Source organism: Protopterus annectens, chromosome 1.part1 (genome assembly GCF_019279795.1).
Source record: "Protopterus annectens isolate FY-2018-M chromosome 1.part1, PAN1.0, whole genome shotgun sequence".
NCBI lineage: Eukaryota > Metazoa > Chordata > Ceratodontiformes > Protopteridae > Protopterus > Protopterus annectens.
The window spans coordinates 73,590,008-73,609,340 of NC_056726.1; positions in this window are offsets into that span (position 1 = coordinate 73,590,008).

Consider the following 19,333-nt stretch of genomic DNA (forward strand, 5'->3'; position numbering starts at 1 on the left):
CTTGTAGCTGATATACTGCAAATCGGTTTTGTTCTGCTTTGACACTTTACTGTTTTCTTTGCAGTACAGCCCGCCCCTTTTCTGTTCTGTGGGTAGCTTCTTGCAGCCTTGTTAGCTGTTGCAATGGCCCACTGTAAGCTCCTAGGTGTTACTTAGTAATTTCTACTCCAATTTCTCTGCTGCAGCATTTCCTTATTTCTTTCCTATATCCTTCCTATTTCAGCTGCAGTGCGTGCCACGCATACTCATTTACCAGGTTTACGCTCGTTTTCATTTCTGTTCACATGCATACTCAGTTACCTTGTGTACTCTCAGGTAAGCATAGCTATGGCCAATTAGACACACCCCTATCCTGCAGCTTTGCCTAGCTAGGGTAGATTGGTTTAGCAATGCTCCAATGTGCTTATAGCAATGGCGACACACCCCTCATTTGATGTCATCTTTATCTCAAGGGCACACCTCAGTGTTATAATGCTACACTGTGAGGTGCATCCTTACACCAGAGGGGAATCTACGATTCACTATTACTCCACTCATTTGCATGGCATTGCCTAATAATTCCTAGCTATTGTGCATAACACTATAACTGCCCCTTAGCAATCCTTGCGCCATAAGTATGGTGTAGCATACCGTCCATTGGCTGTTATGGGGAAATCGTGACATGTGTTCCATTGCAGTTTTATTCTATAGTTTTATATATTCCTTGCAATCCCCTTTGCGCACCGCTGCCCTGTGCTTCCACATCGCGGTATATAATATATTATATATATTACATGTTAATTGTATATTTTGTACATTTTTTTTATGCCACTGACTGTATATTTAGCCATTGGCATATATTAACAATATAATACATGTGTTTGGTCGGCTGTCATGGCTCCAATTTTATGTTTGCAAAAATGTAAACCGTTTTCTACGATTTAAATTTCTGCGTGCTTACACTATGCCTGCACCACTTCCTGAATCACTACATACCTTCATTTGCATGCTGCACTGCTGCACATGGGGTAATTAGCATACAAGGCTAGGGAGTTGTGCGGGCGTAGCGTACGCAGGTAGTGCACATGAAAACAGCTCGTACCTGAATCGCTCGGCGGCTATATTTGGTGTTAGAACTCCAACGCTATGCCTGCACCTGGCACAAACTTCATGAATCCCAGGAATTATTCTTATCTCTATGATTCCCTTTGCCTTTGCTTTTATTTAAGGTAGTCCTTCCCCTCTGATAACATATACCACCTTATTAGAACTGCATTACTTTGTTTAAAATGATATAACCATTTTCTGTTGTGATATTAAACTGTTATTTATAGTCCTTGTGGTCATGTGTTGTATTTATATGTCTTGTATATGTGTTGTATTTATATTACTTGTTTGTGTGTGTTGTATTTATATTCCTTGAGTTTGAGTTATACTTTGCAAGTCAGGATTCTGTGCCGCTTACCCCAGTCCCTGTGGCTTAACTAGTTATCTTTCCCATGTGCACTTTCAGTTGAGTGTTCTACTCCTATTTTTGGGTTTTATTTTGCTCCATCCATTTAAATCTACACAGTTCACTGAAGTATAACTTTAATTATATTTTACTTTCTACTCTTCATATGTCCATCCTCTAAAATATTTTTTTTACTTTTGTCTTTACTACTTATGAGAACAAGTCTACTTTGGCCTTTGTTCATAAGTTTTATATTTAGGTCTGTAGCCGTTTACTAGGCTAATGAACACAAGGGCCTTTTTAAGCCTAGACATGCATCCCAAATCTCTGACAAGTTCTGATACACTTGATAAATGTAAGCATGTGCCTGTGAGATGAACTATTTACAGGTTACAAAATTAGTCCTGTTTTAACACGTAAACAATTGAATTCTAAAGACTTGCTAATCATTAATATATCTCAGGTCATATTGTCTTTTTGTAACAACAAAAGTCTTACTGATCGACTTTTCTTTACAAAATAAACACATTTTTCTCCAATGGCATTCCTTTCATATCTAAAATGTTCATCTTATTCTAACTTCTTTTCTTTAATAGCCCAAATGTCAACTCAGTTATACACAATTGTTAATCATTGTCATGTCCCATGCATTGCTGTCTTTTTATAGCAACCAGTCTTACAAATCAGCCTATCCTTATAATGTAAATATGTTTTACTCAAAATTCTTAGCAAACAAATTTATGCAGTCTGCTGTAAGTACCATGTCATTCAACCAAGGTGTTTATTTACTCCTCCTTATGCCCTTACCTTTATGATCTTGCCAGGTATTGTATAGTATTCCATGTTTGTTATATATTCCGCAATATTCATGTTTCTTGTCTTTTAGTCTTATCAGCCATATTACTTAATATCCCTTTTTCTTTTTTGTTTCACATAGGCTCTCTATAACCTTTTAGGTATGTCACTCAACCTCCTTCTTACATTCAAACATTTTACTTTTAAACAAGGAGAAGGGTGTTAAAGACCACCTGTCTTAAAATCTTTTCCTCTCTGCATGTTTATTTTACCCTTCCTAACATCTCCTCTCTTCTAATCCTCCTTGTATGCTTGCTTGTTTATATCTCACAAGTTCCACTGTTAATGCATCTGGTTCCACAAAAGACGTGACCTTGTGCAGAAAGAATATTTTCATTATTGCTGGAGAGATCACTTTGAAGTGTATGTTCTGGTGCCTGAATTGCCGAAAGAATGGTGTGGAGCTGCTACTTTTAACCGAGTGGCTAATGAAAAGTCATGACCAATGAAAACTCATTGTTTATCAATGGTTATTGACTTACCGTTTCTCCATGATAGACTCAGTAATTGTTTCTTGAGTTGAAAACTCTACCTTCACCATGATTGAACAGGAAAACATCACTGGCTTGGTCTTATTGTCATGTATGACCTATGGGCTCTCTGAATGCAAATCACTTCTTTCACATGTTCTGACTATTTGCTCAATTGTTTAATGCTAACCAGTCAATGGTTCCTTTCTTCCAATCCTTCTGAGACCTTTGTTAGTTTCAGATTCTCTTGTCACATTCAGTCTTCTGTTTCTTGTATTATGACCTCTGTTTCCTCTTTTGTTTCTTCCAGTTCAGTTTTCTTAATGTTCATTTCTGTTTTCTTCAAATATATTTTCAGCCTGCTTTGTTGTTCTGCTTGCAATTTTTATCTATTTCTTTATGTTACTCTGCAAGGTAGTACATCTATCACAATGGGCCATTTCCTGCACAGCTCAGGTGAATACAGTCACAATAGAACTGATGGCTAAAACAATAGCAACATACATTACACACATTAGTACTTATTTCACTCTTTGTTCATGCTTCCAGTTTTTTTAATTTTTGGTGCTATTTTGTTTTGCTTTATGTAGGCATTGTCTTTTTTCCTTGTCTTTTGTTTTGATATTTTCAGTTTACTTAGGACCTGTTGGGTATACCAGATTGCATTTGTTTCTGTAGAAGTTTATATACTGTTATAATTCCTTTTCCTGAATTTGAACTGTGTTTTTGATGTTTGAAGCATGATTGTCTTTCTTGTCTTTCTCTTGGAGATTTTTAAACATTTCCTGTATTTCAGTGTAATTCAATTTCTTTTTTTTAATTGCCTTTCACTTCAGATTTTACTACTGATACTATTTTTTTTTCAATGTGGTACTCTTTGATGACCTTCCAGTACTGCACTGAGAAGTGTTGCATTTCTTTTAATTTCACCGTATAGATAGAAGTCTTAGTTTTGTTGTAGTTTTATATTAGGTGCTTATCTGTTTGTTCTTTGTGTAGTCAGGAAAATGAAACTAATTTTATTTCATAGATTTAATAGATTTCATATATATTCCAAAGCCATTTAGTCTTATGGCATATATATCTTGACAGTACCCTCCCTCAAGCCACACTTCTTTTCACCACAATGCCTGTACTGGTCAGTCTTGGAGTAATTTTACAAATACTCATTTTGGTTGTGATTAAAGAAAGATCGAACGTTATACTGCTTAACACGCAAGGGCAATCTAGTCTAGTGATATTTGATGAGCTAAGTTACAAACCTTTACCTGGTAGTGGAGATTTATGTCCTTGTTTATAGTATTGATGGAGCCTTTGGACTGCGGTGATACAGGAAGTTAAAGACAATGGGATCTCTAATAGCATGGTAAGTAAGACAGAGTTTTTCACTTAAACATTTTCAAGACACTAAAAAAAAGATATAGAGCCTCCAGCATCCCATGATAACTGAGGAAATGTAGGTCTATAATCTTTTTGGTTAGGAACCTGTGATGGTCTTTCTAATCCTTAGATATATTATGTGAGATATATAGTGAAGATAATATTGCATTAAATAATGGGTCTGATCAGTGCTGAGTACATGGAGTAATTTGACATTGAATATATTCCTTTGGCAATTAGCTGTGATAAGTAAAACAATTTCCCGACAACCATTGTTACATGGTGGTTGAAACAGAGGAAGTTATCAACCCAAGTTCCCTGGTCCCTGACTACATTTTTATTTTGAAGTGTTTTTTTTTGTTTTGTTTTTTTTGTCAATACAATATCATGAGGTGAGGGATTTTCATTCAAAAGTGATAATACTACACATTGTAGCACCTAGAGCCAAATTTTAGTACACCATGAATTTACCAAGCAGAATACAAGGTGGAGAGTTTGTGTGTCAGAGGAAGACTTAGTAACAATCCCCAGTTTGCAGTTATCTGCAGACTTTCTTTGCCAGAAGTCCTGTTTCATTGCTTTGGAGATCTGAGAAGTAAAGTTCAAAAATGAGAGGTCCCTTGTGTGTGTTCTGTCATTCTACCCTTTTGAAAAAATTAACCGCACTGCATAGCTACAATCTACCTTTCACATAACCAGACCATTAGTGGTCCAGTTGAAAAAGATTCATGATGTCTCAGTTAATAGGATCAGTTCCAGTACTTTCCATGACTCTGCAGATGAGACTTATAAGCCTGATTGGTCTGTAATTACTTTGCTTGAGTTTAGGCTACCTTTGTGGAGCTGCATCACAACTATGCAGTACCACTCCTCACATCTGAAACCAGTAAATTTAGGTTAAATGGTTTAAGGAGTAAGTCTGCAAGGGCATGCTTAACACTATTAATTAAGCATACCGTTATATTATCAGGTCCCATGGAGGAAGTATTTGATGTCTTTATTATCAATTTTAGTAAATGATCATTCGAGATAATTGGTGGAAATAAATTATTCAGTTTTTTTCCAGGCTTTGGATAGAAATCTCAGGAGTGAACTTGGCAGTGAATTTGTTTGCAAGGATGTTGGCAATGTCCTGTTCTACTGGGTTAGAAAAGAAGGCAGCATTTTGGGTAAGTTCAGAGCAATGTAGTGTATTGCTTCTTATTCTTCTAACATAGCTAAAGAAAGGTTTGCAATTATTATGGCTTCAGAGACCAGTCTAAGTTTAGTGGACGTGACAGTGTGTTTCGTTTTTTTAATACTTTTTCTATTTGTTTTGAGAAGAAGAGTTTCGGATACACTATGTATGTTATAAAGTTTATTTCTTTAGTTACAGAGTCAGTTTTTAGGGAAGTTTATAATGGAATTTATCATTACACGTGATTCTGGTAGGGACTGCTAGCTCTGTGTATTTTGTTAAATGTATGTAGAGTTTCTTAGTGAAGTTTTCTTTCATATCATGGTCATGGGAGGTGAAGTCAAGATAAAAATTTTGATATTTCATCATAGAGTAGGTTGAATCTGGCATATTTATACCCTGGTATTCATGATGCTTGGTGCAAGGACGGCATTAGCCTTGCGCCAACCGTGTATAGAGATGGCGCAGCAGCACCACATGCATATTAATGAAGGTGCTCGGCCGCAACGTCCACATGCATAGGAAACATGCGTGAGTGCAGGGGGAGTGTCTAAGCACTGCACGGAGGCGTGAACATGTCGGCCGCAGATGCGCAACCTAAAATGCTGACTAGTACAGCCTGCCTCTAATAGTAATCACTCCTGTCAGTGTCCGTGGATACTGAAATGTATGCAAAGCATACAAGACGGCTTCACGAACACCCAAAATAAAAAGTAAACACAAAGGCACGTAGCTAAATATTGAGCCCCTGTCCCTCCAACAAATAACATTTAAAACCCCGTGCCTGTATTCCATTGTAGTGTTGATTGTTATACCAAGTGGAAGTGAAACGCAGTGTGCTTGCGCGCCGCTGCCCTTTGCTAAGCCTAGCCCAATGGTTAGGGTTACCACCTGTCCCACTTTGTGAGGGACAGTCCCTCTCTGGGCAGTTGTGTCCTTACCAACAATATTAAAAATGGCAAATGTCCTGCGATTGTAGGACATAATTATGTCCCATATTTTATGTAATAGTTCCATAAAATAGTTATTTCTGTATCTAAAATACCTAAATGTTACAAGAAACAGAATAAGCAACTAAACTGCTACAAGAATAAGCTTTCACTTAAGCATAAAAGTAAAGCACTATCCTTTGTACTGACCGTGGGTATGTGTCAGCCTGTAAAATCTGATGTGTGTCCCAAAAATGTCCCACTTTGGCCAATTGAAATGGTGGCAACCCTACCAATGGTCAGAGCATTTGTTCAATAACTGCCCATTCACGGTCCAAGTCGTCCTTGTCTGGATGGCCCAAAGATGAATGGGTATTACCTGGGTCTACCGACCATGTCATGAAAGATAAGTATTTGCGTGTACCTATGTGCGTGAAGTACAGCATGTGGAAGATCAAATATGCTAGGGTTGTCCTCACAACCATATTGGTACCAGAGCTATGTAGAGTACGCAATGTGTTCTGTTGTCTGTGCCATGGGTCATCAACCAGAGAAGGGATGGATGGTGTGTGTGGAATATGGGGTAATGTAATAATTTGCCAAGGGGAGACTGGGTCGGATGTACAATAGGTGAACTGGAGTTGTACGAGGGAGCAGTGGGTGAATCAGAAAGGAAACCAAAGAACATACATTCACATCTGCAATACACCCTGACAGGCCATACTGCAGAACACAATCCCACAAACATATGAACATTAAAATGTGCGATACACATGTACAGAAACGTTATTGGCTCACAACCATATAATGGTCTGGCCTAAACTGAGCCATCCAACCCCAACACACCTGGATACATAATTGAATACCCATCATCCCCTCCACAGCACTCCACCCCCACCCCCCTTGCTGAACTTCCACCAAAACCACCCATCTAGTAGGCAGTCTCACCCTCGGCAGTCTCAGGCTTGAAAACTAGGTATCCCTTGCATGTATAACCCTCCCTCATTTTCGTAAAGCCAAAAGAATTGGAGTCATCAGTGTCCACAATTTTTGGCCATCCCTCATGGGATAAGTGTCTGTTCTAAAGATTAGACTTGGTGGCATGACACGATATCCAGCCCTGTAGACAACTGGACACAAGTTGCATTAGCAGTAGTTATCCACAACCCTGCTCAGCCTCCAGCCGGTCCTGTAGAACCTATGACCCGGGATTAAACACCTGACCGTGATGCACATCTCCCCATGCGCATTATTGGGAATTTATGCCATTCACATGTTCCCATGAAGCTTCCCCATAGCCATCTCCAAAATAGTACATGTCCACAAATTGTATACCCCATCCAGGTTCCTTGTCGTAATGATGCACACAACCCCTGTATACAAACAGTACAGGTACCTCCTGTATGTGGTTGTTCATAAACATGGCCATGTATGACTCCAGATATGTAGTCATATATCTATAAATGTACATACTTATATTTGCATAGCTACACATCACACATACATGCATATAAGTAGTTGTCAAGTATGTGTCCATTTCATAAATACGTATACTTGCAAATGTATACATATGCCTCTCAGAAACATATGAATAGTAACATGTACCATACATATGTATACCACCCGACTGTCACATGTGTTGCCAGTACTGTGGAATGGCTGTAGTAAAGTCATATATCCTAATTACCATCCATACAGAATGTATCATGGATGGTTTAGTGGTAAAACCAGTGACTATGGTGTTCCTGTTCCCAGGTCCAAGCCATGCAAGGGCTAATTTTATATGATGGCCACAATAATGGCAGTCGGATATAGGGTGATTAAGGTGCTTTAAAGCAGGCATAAGCGGGTATGCACGACAGTAAGTGTCGGTCATTCAACAGTATGGGAAATGTAAATAAGCATGTAGGCTTATATGCATGTGTATGTACAGATATATAATATATATGTGTATATATATATATATATATATATATATATATATATATATATATCCATGAAGAATGAACATGATCACAATAAAGCAGTCATAATGAATGTGAAGAGAAACAGCAGCGGAACCCCCCGTAATAATTAGTGCTGTCATATCAAACTGCCCAGAGGTGAGCAAACCTCCTGCATCTCCAACCACAGCTAGGATGCTAACAGTGGAAATAACTATGTCCATGTGCTAAGTCTGACTTTCAGACAGGTACAGGGCAGTCCCAGTCACCAGTCGGAAGAGCCAAAAACCAGAAGACTAATTGAACACCCTGACCATTATATGAACGTATGTCTGAGGACTATAAGCTTGGGACATCTGAATATACTTGGAGTGAGCCAACATACGGGGCGTGTCTAGAGCAGTAGGGAATGGCATACGTGTAGTAGTGTGGTTTTTCCCAACAGGAAAATGGATGCCTGCTGTGTTAGTGAAGTGTTGAGGCGTGTGTTCAGGTAACTATGAACCATGGGTATACATATAAATGAAGAAAAACACCAATAGTGTAGTGGTTAGAGCATCCGCCTATCGAGCAGACATTGCCAGTTTGACTGCAGCACATACCATTTATGACGCGTAATCCGTATATGAGCATATCTTGCTAATTTTATGCTGTATAACGATAAAATACCATTGAAATGTGAACTGGGGTGATGTATCACAGTAAGAATGCAGAATGTGTTTGCGTGACGTGAAACAGCAGTTAAACGGAAAACCTCAGCTGAAAAGTGTTGTACTCACCCTTTGCCCAACGGCCCTTGTTCTGCCCAGCAACACAATAAACTGAGTCGGCTAGGCCTGACGCCAGGACACTACACATCACAATCAATGTGATTTACCACTAAGCCATGGCAGCTATACCTAACTTTGATGTTATCACAAACGTAATTAAATCATATAGATGTATATGCATGCGTACGTACACACACACACACACACACACACACACACACATATATATATATATATATATATATATATATATATATATATATATAAACATCGTAACAATAAAGCATAGACAGGGGATGTAAAGGGAATCAAGAGCAACTGTGGTATTATATAGTGCTGTCTGCGTATGTCATAAAAGCTGCCCAGGAGTGAGAAGAGCACTGCTACTCACACCACAGGCAGGGTTTTAACAGTGGGAATAACATTGTTGAATTGCTAAGTCTACTTTAGCAGAAAGTAGTCCCTCCTGGGACTGCCAAAAATTGTAAAGCACAGAAGGCCGTAATCTATAACCCTAGCAAGAGCAGGTATTTTCAAAGATTAAATGGCGGGAGAGCCTGTAAAAACACGAGGCGGGACAACATATGTGTAGGGCCCTTAATGCTCTGGAGAGGGCAATGTTTAGAGGTGTGTCATGGCTGCGATAACAAGTGGATAATGGAAGTTACATATGTAAGTTGAACATGGGTGGGGTGGAGGAACTATGGGTATGAAATTAAGGATCCAGGCGTGCCAGGGTTGGATGGCCCGGTTCTAACTGGACCGCCCCGTGGAGGTCAGCGAGTTCGTAATAGGTATATATGCATACACACATGCAGACAACAATATGTACAAGTACATTCTCTGTAACACATGCATTCCATTTGTAGACATAAATAATAGGAATGTGCACATACAAACATCGACAGTAGATGGAATAATAGGCTGTACAGAAGAGGGATGGGCCGAAACTGCTAGAATGCAGAGGCGTGTACAGTGTCCAAAGTCAGTGCTGTGCTGACGATAATCAATTGTGAGGGCTTCCCCACACATAGAATCCTTCCTGTGATCTGCCCGGTACGGCAGCGCCAAGTACTTAACCAGTCTAATTGTAAAAGAAATACGCTGAACACTTACGTAACTAGGCTCCGATGTGTAATGTGTGAGATACCGCATAGTCATATATATTAATGAATTGTAGTGTCATGTTAACGGGAGTAAGTATGTAATAAAGTATAGAGTCTAATCTTGCCATAAATACATGCGTGTTCCATGTGGGGCAACCCAATAATTGCAAATAGTATTCTTTGGTTGCTCACGTCAGCAATGTTTGCAGACTAAACGTATGGAAGGTCTGAGGATACGTGGAGTGAGTAAACTGATGGGATGGCTCTATAGGAGTAGGGCGTGTCCAGTGTGTAGTGGTATCGATACACCGTGAATCTGACAGGAGAATGGATGACAGCAGTGTTAGGGAGGCATTGGGCTGTGTTTGGGAAACCAGGAGCCATGTGCATATGGGTATATATGCATATGGAGCAGCACAGCAATAGTGCAATCGTTAGAGCAACCCCCTAACGAACAGACATTCTCGTACCGAATCACACTGTATCACATTCCATTTACCATCGGTAATCCATACATGAACATATTGCGATCATCTGTCCTCTGTATAACGTGCAAAATACTGATTACAAGATAACTGGAGTGAAGTGTCAGTGTCATAATGAATAAGGCACTAGTATGCAGGTGAAGCATATATAAACACCATTACGCATGTGTAAGTGCGTATGCGTGGGGAATGTATTGGTTTACAGATATATATATATATATATATATATATATATATATATATATATATATATATATATATATATATATATATATATATATATATATATATATATATATATGTATCTATCTATATATATATATATATATATATATATATATATATATACACATACACATATACGTACATATATACATCTATACATCTATATGTGTGTGTGTGTGTGTGTGTGTGTGTGCGCGTAGATATACAGAGATATACAGCTATGATAGGAAACAGCACACAGGAATGACATATGTTCACAGGCTATGGCAATGGAAGTGAGAAGCCCAGGCAAGAAACATGACACATGCAGCATGCCCTTCCACCCCCACCCCACAGTCGTACATGGGAAATATACACGCAATCAATGTAAAGTGTCCACTACTCTCCAGACCACAGGCAGGATACAACCGAGGGGGTACTCCCAGCAGTGTATTTCTAGGTGGGTGACATCATCAGCCTTGCCAAAGTTGGGTATAGGAATTGTATGGAGTGTGAGCAGTCTAAAAGCATTATTCAGTCCTCAGGCAGTTGGAGACAAACAAACACACACACACACACACACACACACTTGGCAAGTCTGGGATTAGAACACTGACCTAACTACTTTATCACACTACAGAATTATGCAGTTGCAGAATGCGCTACCAAGATTACTGGGTCACAGCACTCCCAGTGGTGTATTTCTAGGTGGGTGACATCATCAGCCTTGCCAAAGTTGGGTATAGGAATTGTATGGAGTGTGAGCAGACTAAAAGCATTATTCTATCCTCAGGCAGATGGAGACAAACACACACATACACACTTTGCAAGTCTGGGATTAGAACACCGACCTAACTACTTTATTACACTACAGCATTATGCAGTTACAGAACTTGCTACTGAGATTACTTGGTCGCAGTACTCCCAGCGGTGTATTTCTAGGTGGTGACATCATCAGCCTTGCCAAAGTTGGGTATATGAATTGTTTGGATGTGAGCAGTCTAAAAGCATTATTCTGTCCTCAGGCAGACGAAGATACACACACACACACACAGAGTTGACAAGTCTGGGATTAAAACACTGACCTAACTATTTTATCAGACTACAGCATTATGCAGTTACAGAACATGCTACTGAGATTACTTGGTCACAGTACTCCCAGCGGTGTATTTCTAGGTGAGTGACATCATCAGCCCAAAGGTGGGTATAGGAATTGTATGGAGTGTGAGCAGTCTAAAAGCATTATTCTGTACTCAGGCAGATGGAGACACACACATACACACGCCAGTGGTGGGAACAGAACACCTGCCTATCTACAGATCACTATTACAATTCTACATTTTTATGAGTCAAGCCACAGAGACTACACATTTCAAGGCTACCATTATGACCTTCTATTAATGCAGACATCAACAGGGCTGCTGGTAGTTAAGATGTACATACCTGTGAACCTGTGTGTTTAAAGTAGGAATCCATCCTGAACTGGAGTATGCCCATCTGTGGAATGGACGACTACTATCACTATACAGGGTTACAATGGCCATGCCCATACACATAGAGGCCCATAACTGACACAAGGTGTCACTGGGCATGCTCACGCATTTAATAACACAGGGCTGTTTGGGATGCACTCTGATTCTAAACACGGAAGGCCACATTGGCCATGCTATTACAGTTAGACATAAAGAACACTTTGTAATGGACTCCAGTGTTAGTAGTTGTCATTGTTAGCAGGAACGCTGCACTACATATATCTGACACTGGTCTTATACATAACATCTGCTGCTGTCCGTCACCTTAGATGTACCATTCTATACCAAGCACAATACTACCACTCGCAGTGATGTCTTGCTAGGAGTGGCAACTGCTTGACCAGCACAATGAGCCAATGTTCTGCTGTAATTATGAGGTTACCCAATGTTTGTCATTCTGGGATGACATGACTGAAAGTAGAAAGGCCTTTGTCACATATCACATGCATCCATGATTCAAGTGAGTGGGGATAATATCTAGGTCACATTCGCCCATACAGTGCCATTCCAAGGCAAATGCCCTAAACACAGGATAACACCCTGACACCTAGAGGACAACTGCACTGTATGGTTATGCTAACCAGTGCTAGATGTGTAGCATTCATAATCACAGCTGCTCACTGTAGATCCAACAATGGGGAATACTGTGCAGTGAGGAACACCTGGCTGAAGGCTCTGTAGTGCACAATAGCACTACCACCATATAACTCAGAACCAGACATGTGGGCCATAACACAGGTATGGACCGCGCCAGGTGGTGGAGTCCCCACATACATGAAGGCCACTCACATGTACTGACCAGTACTCCCACAAAAGGCATCACAGATGAGTCAGGTGCAGAACACAGTGTCAAAAGCTGCATTCTAGGATGTAACCCTCAAAGACCACCATGCCCTCGGACCACCAACACACATCCATACATGTGGTAGGACATATAATAGTACAACACCATGTGACCCTTGACCAGTGGACTGTACCTAGCTCTACATCAACTGTGCAGAGCACCCATGTACTGACACAGTTGCATCATGTGTTATGCAATGCAATGATACCACTGTTTGTAACCAAGTCAGCTGTACACATACCAGGGGCCCTCAGTTATTTACAGCATTAACAGTTGACTACTGCTGTACACCAGTAAACACCCTCATGTTTGGATATGACATGCATGTACCTGCCCTGGATATGTACATGCCACACATATACAATATATATGTAAATAGTATAGCTGTTGTTATCCTTTGTGCAGACAGGTGACTACAGCCATTATACACATGCACATGGAATGTAGTGCCATGGCTGCTGAATGCTAACAGTACATAAGGTGTGATATCAATGTTGACAGAGGTAACATTCCCTCTGTACTGGTCACCTATTACACCTATCATATCATACAACAGTCCATGTGTCATGTATGTCATTACACATGTCTACCAATTGCAATGCCTACAAACATGCCCAAATTACAGGAATGTAGGACCTACACACATGTACATGTAGTGGTGTGCATTCAGATACCATGCATGTGCAGTTGCTGATGTATGCAGGTGATGTGTGTCTTAGTACATCATGCAGTTGCAATGCAGCCTCAACACTGACAACTGTATATGGTGATATGCTGAAAGTACGGAAAGATGTACCTCAGGTATGGACAGATGTGTGGACATAACTAAGTGGTGGGGCATCTTTGCAGATGGATGTTTAATGAGGACATCTCACAAGTGTGTCACAAGCGGTCCTACAATAACCTGTGTAACCGCTAAGCCATGGTTTTGTTAATTGAAGGGGAACACACCCAACATAGATAGTGGCCAGGGTGACACCGAAGGTAAATCACTTGACACCTGTAACAGTTAAGACCTCCCATGTGCATATATCAGCACATGTGCCAAAGGAAGTGTCAGTACACTTTGTAATGTGTGCAATACCACTGTAAGTCTGTCATACACACCATGAGATAGGCAGGTGTTTGATTTACAGTACTGGCATGTGTGGTTGCGTGTGTGTCCATATATGTCACGTATGGTGGGGAATACATCTCAGTTGTTACTCACTCTCCTGTACACTGTTGTAGACATCTGTACAGACTGCAATGTAGAAAGCAGGACATAGGCAGGGGTGTGTATTTCACACATGTGAGGTATCTGTATGTGCGTGACATAGGTGTATTCAGTAGTGAATGCCACACTGTGTGTGTGTGTGTGTGTGTGTGTGTGTGTGTGTGTGTGTGTGTGTGTGTGTGTATGCATGGCTGTCTGGTCCCTGGAGAGAGGATGTATGTTACCATAGTGAACTGATAAGACCCCTCCCCCATCCAGGTGATGCAATCTACTATCTGTGTTGATGTCCCCAATCTTAGGCCATACTGACTACCTGTACATGGGTAATCTCTGTGGCGCGTCATGAAAGTGCACAGTACTGTAATGATTATTTGCACATAGGCAGGGATCCTCACCTCAACATTAGCAACTGTGTGTGTGGGTGTGTTACTGTGTCGGTGAATCCGTGAGTGTGTGGATGTGTTACTGTGTCTCTGAATACATGTGTATGAATACCTGAGTGTGTGGGTGCAGTTGTGTGTTCGCATCCTGTCATGGGACCGTGTATTACTGCTTCCCAATGAGGCATCACCACCTTCCCACTGGCCTCTACCCTTGTCATAAGCTAGACCGCTCTCTTACCTCCCCACTCCATGTAACTGTACCTGTGATGTCACCCAGTATGGGTGTCATGTCTGTAGCCACAGTAGCTTAATACACAGCTATCATGCTCTTGGATCAGTAGACATGTTTGGAACGTGGGACTTTCTAACTGTGATGTGGAAGCTATAAAGTGCATGCTGGTATTTTCATACATACCTGTGATTAGTCCACATTTACATATGGGACACTAACTGCAAACACTGACATCCACCGGCACATGCAATTAGACCTGAAGGAGGAAAGCAGAACATCATGACCAACATGCAGTTACTGTTGTTACACAAGACACATACTGTTAACAGCACAAAATGCATTCTAAACCTGTACTACATGGTATGTCTGCTGTCTGTCAACAGTACACAACAATTGTAATCTACACTTATCTTCCTAGTCTCTTCACCCTGTGCATCAGACCATGTGAGCATGTCCCTGCACCGATGGTGTGGATGACAGGGATGCGGCACAGGCATCATCATATGCACAGGGTCATAATGTTTGCTAGAGGCCTAGTCTGCACCATTGGATGACATCATGTGTGTGGGTTAGGACCTTTAATCTAATTGGGCGTGAGTGGATGTTATGCATGTCTGTGTTGCAGTGCCCTACATATGTTTCCGGTATGTGTGTGTATGTATGCACACAGTTCTGGCATGTGTATGGCCTACACAGGGGTATTATTGAGAGCTATGGACTGTACAGGCCAGGTTTTACAGTTCATGGTGTCCGGCCACAGCCACGTGACCTGTGCCTGCCAGGGGTTGCACGGGCACTACCAGGCAGAGGTGCAGATTGGGTACTGTCTGATGACACATGTCCACTGGAATCGTGTCCCTTTTGGGACTCTCCAGGGCCAAGTGCATGTGGCCTGCTGTGTCATGGTGTGAACAGCACAGCATCAGCTGCACTGCTGCTGCTACCACCACTATGGGAGCGGGCATGTGAGGTAGCTCGTTCACGTAGACCTGAAACAAGTGATGTAGCAAGCCTACATCCACGTGCCCGATGCCTCACTCCTACCAAATGTTCCAACACAGACAGCTCACACTCGCAGATTCTCATGCCATGGTCAAGGACTCCAACTGTGTCACCCAATCATCTATCCAAAGCTTCAGCAATCTGCTGTTGAGCATTTGCCATTGCCTGGATGCTGTTGTTTAAATAATGGACAGCAGCCCTCTGAAGCCTCTGATCTTTTCTGTTGTGACATTCAGCATGTGCCTGTGCCTCCATTACAGCCTGAAACATGTGTCTGGTGACACTAGCTGCTGCGATCTGTCTTGAAGGGGCATGTTGGCTAGAGGTCCTCCTAAGAGCAGCACTGGCCACATGCCTGTGTTGGGCATCACCAGCCAGTTGGCTGACACCATGGTGTGCAAGCACACCTTCCATAGCCTCCACACTTTCCTGTTCCAAGTTACCACACGCCAACTGTCCTTCCTCTATGGCCACTGGTGATGGGGTATGTGTAGGCATGAGAACTATGTGCGGGGATGAGGGGGATATAGGTGGAATGGCAACCAATGGCACAGATGCAGCCCCTGACAACCCTGCCTGTGCCTCAATCATATGTTCATCATCACTGCTAGAGTCTGTGGGGACACTAACATTAGATTGACCACAGGAGGGGAATGCACCTACATCACCTGTGAGGGGCAGACAAGAAATGTACATTACAATCTATACAATAGACACACAGACACACAGACACACACAAAGACACACACACAGACACACACACAGACACATGCTATGGCACCCAACATGCATGTGATATGACAGAAGGCATGCAACATGCATGTGATACGGCAGGCGGCATGCAGCTCAGGCAATAATAGTGGTAGTTATCATACATCCTTGGGTTGTACACAACAGCATGCATGTGTCATAGCAGAAGGCATGAAAATTACACAATCATAGTAGTAGTTAGCATACATCCCTAAGTTACACTATGTAGACCAGCATAGGTTAACAGTACACCTGCCTGATGTGTGGCATATGACCTTGGCAATCACATGTAGTATGACATGTGATCTACTGATGCTGATGTGTGCAATGACATGCATACATGTTTAACACAATGGTGTCCTGTCATATATTCAGTGGGGTAATGGTGTCCCAATGCAGTGTTGTCTGTCCACCCTACAGATATACTGCACATTTAGCTGATGTGCATGGCCATTGCAGGGAATCATGAGGTTTCTCTATTGCTATATAGTGTGAGTTACAGACACAGTTCATAGCCATGACTGTGTTCAGATACAATACATATATACTGTGGAATGTGACCCACATCACTGAGGTGTATACACACTAAACCATGATGTGGAATGTGTGACACGGGTCACTGAAGGGTACATGGAAGACACCCCTGCACATCTGCAACCATATTGCTGCTGCCTGGCAACTATGGCCAGACATGGCAAACTTGTCAGTACACCATGTCCCACATGACATCTGTGTACCACACACACACACACACACACACACACACACACACACACACACACACACACACACACACACACACACATGAGGAGCAAGGATGACATTGATGTCCGACACCAGCAAGGGGAATGTACTGTATCTGTGGGCTGATGTGGTTGTCTGTGTATGTATGTTGATACTGTACAGGTGACTGCTGTCATGTCGTGACACACTCAAGATGTTTAACACATCTTATGTGGTGGATTGATGTCACGCCTACACAAGATATGCACAGGCCTGTAGGATGCCTAGTGTTCCACATCTGCAATATAACCATTACACAAAGGCCATAGTTGGACCATGTGGAGCCAATGTACGACAGGGTGTACACACAAGCACGTCACGTCTACTGTGTGTGTTGCTTCATGTCTCTGGCCATCCTCCATGGCCATGTGTGTACATGTGTTGTCCAAATGGTTGTGACAGACGTCTATTTCACGTCTGTATTGTCCCATATGACATACACCCATAGATGTCATATGCTCCACTGACGACAGGGTTATACAGACAAAGGGTGGTATGTTTGGTATGTGGTATATGTTTTTCAGGATAGTTAGGCAGTGTTGCAGCCAGCCCACTATATGTCATGGACATGTCAGATAGCACATCACATTGTGTGACATTCATAGCAGGGGTATGATCCACACAGGTGAATCCTGTGGGCTGGCCATACTCCAGCTCACTGTGTAGTACTGTTTGTATTCCCCACATGTGTAGTTCTGATCTCTAGTACATGTCCCTACAGTGAACAGCACCTCCACCATTGTATGCACAGCTGTCCACACATCTGGCAATGACAGTTTGTGGGGTTTCATGTCTGTGTTTCACATAGTTTGCAAGTATTGCACATGGGTAGCCATTGTGATGCATTGCAGGTCTGACCTGTATATTGTGACAGGACCATACATTATGTGTACATGTGGTAAATGGCCACATGGCAGATAGATCTGTGCATTAACATGCCTGATAAATAATAACAGTCTCACCTGCAATGGACTGCTGTTGCAGCGGAACGCCAGAGGTACCTATATAGGAGTAACACAGCAGTATGATCATTATCCATGCCTGTATGATAGCTAGAGGGTGCAATGTGCATGTTAACACATACGCCAGTACAATAGACTATACTATGGAGTATGCACATGTGTGCATACACAGAGTAGCATATAATAGTATGCGGCATGTGTGTATACATGCCTTGCATATGGTGTTGCATTACATATTGTACAGTGACACATGTAACTATATGGAATATAGTTGTTATAGGTGCAGTAGTAATTTACCAGGCAACTCCAAGCTCTGTGGTTGAGAGACACCCACCTCCATGATATCGGTTAAGGCTTGTGGATGTTGTTCTGCAGGTGTCCCCAGGTTGGCCAGTAGCTCCTCTGTATGTGTGAGTGGGGGCTGGGTTGGTGGCCCACCACCTGTTGCACCTTGTTCCCTGGCGATTGCATTCACATGCTGTTTCGCCCATCTAATGAGGTCTGTACAGTGTCTGCGCACCTGCTGGTATGTGAGGTTGTGGCCACCCACATTATTAACTCTCCTGCAAAGTTCCTACCACAGGGCATCCTGCTGCTGTGCATCCTGTGGCACATGGCCGAACAGGACATCATGATTGTCATGTAGGTATGGGATGAGGGCCTCATCCTACAAGTGGGTATAAGGTGGTAGCCTTTCACATTATGATACATTTATCATGCGGTCATCACACCATGTCTGAGAGGGAGGCAATGTGCAGCTTTGCTGGACAGGGATGCATAGTATGGCAGGAGTATGTAAAGTGTATGGAACAAGGATCTGTCCAGCATGTGGGGATCCTTGTACTAGGAAGGTGGATGTCCATGAAGTATGTGTTTGA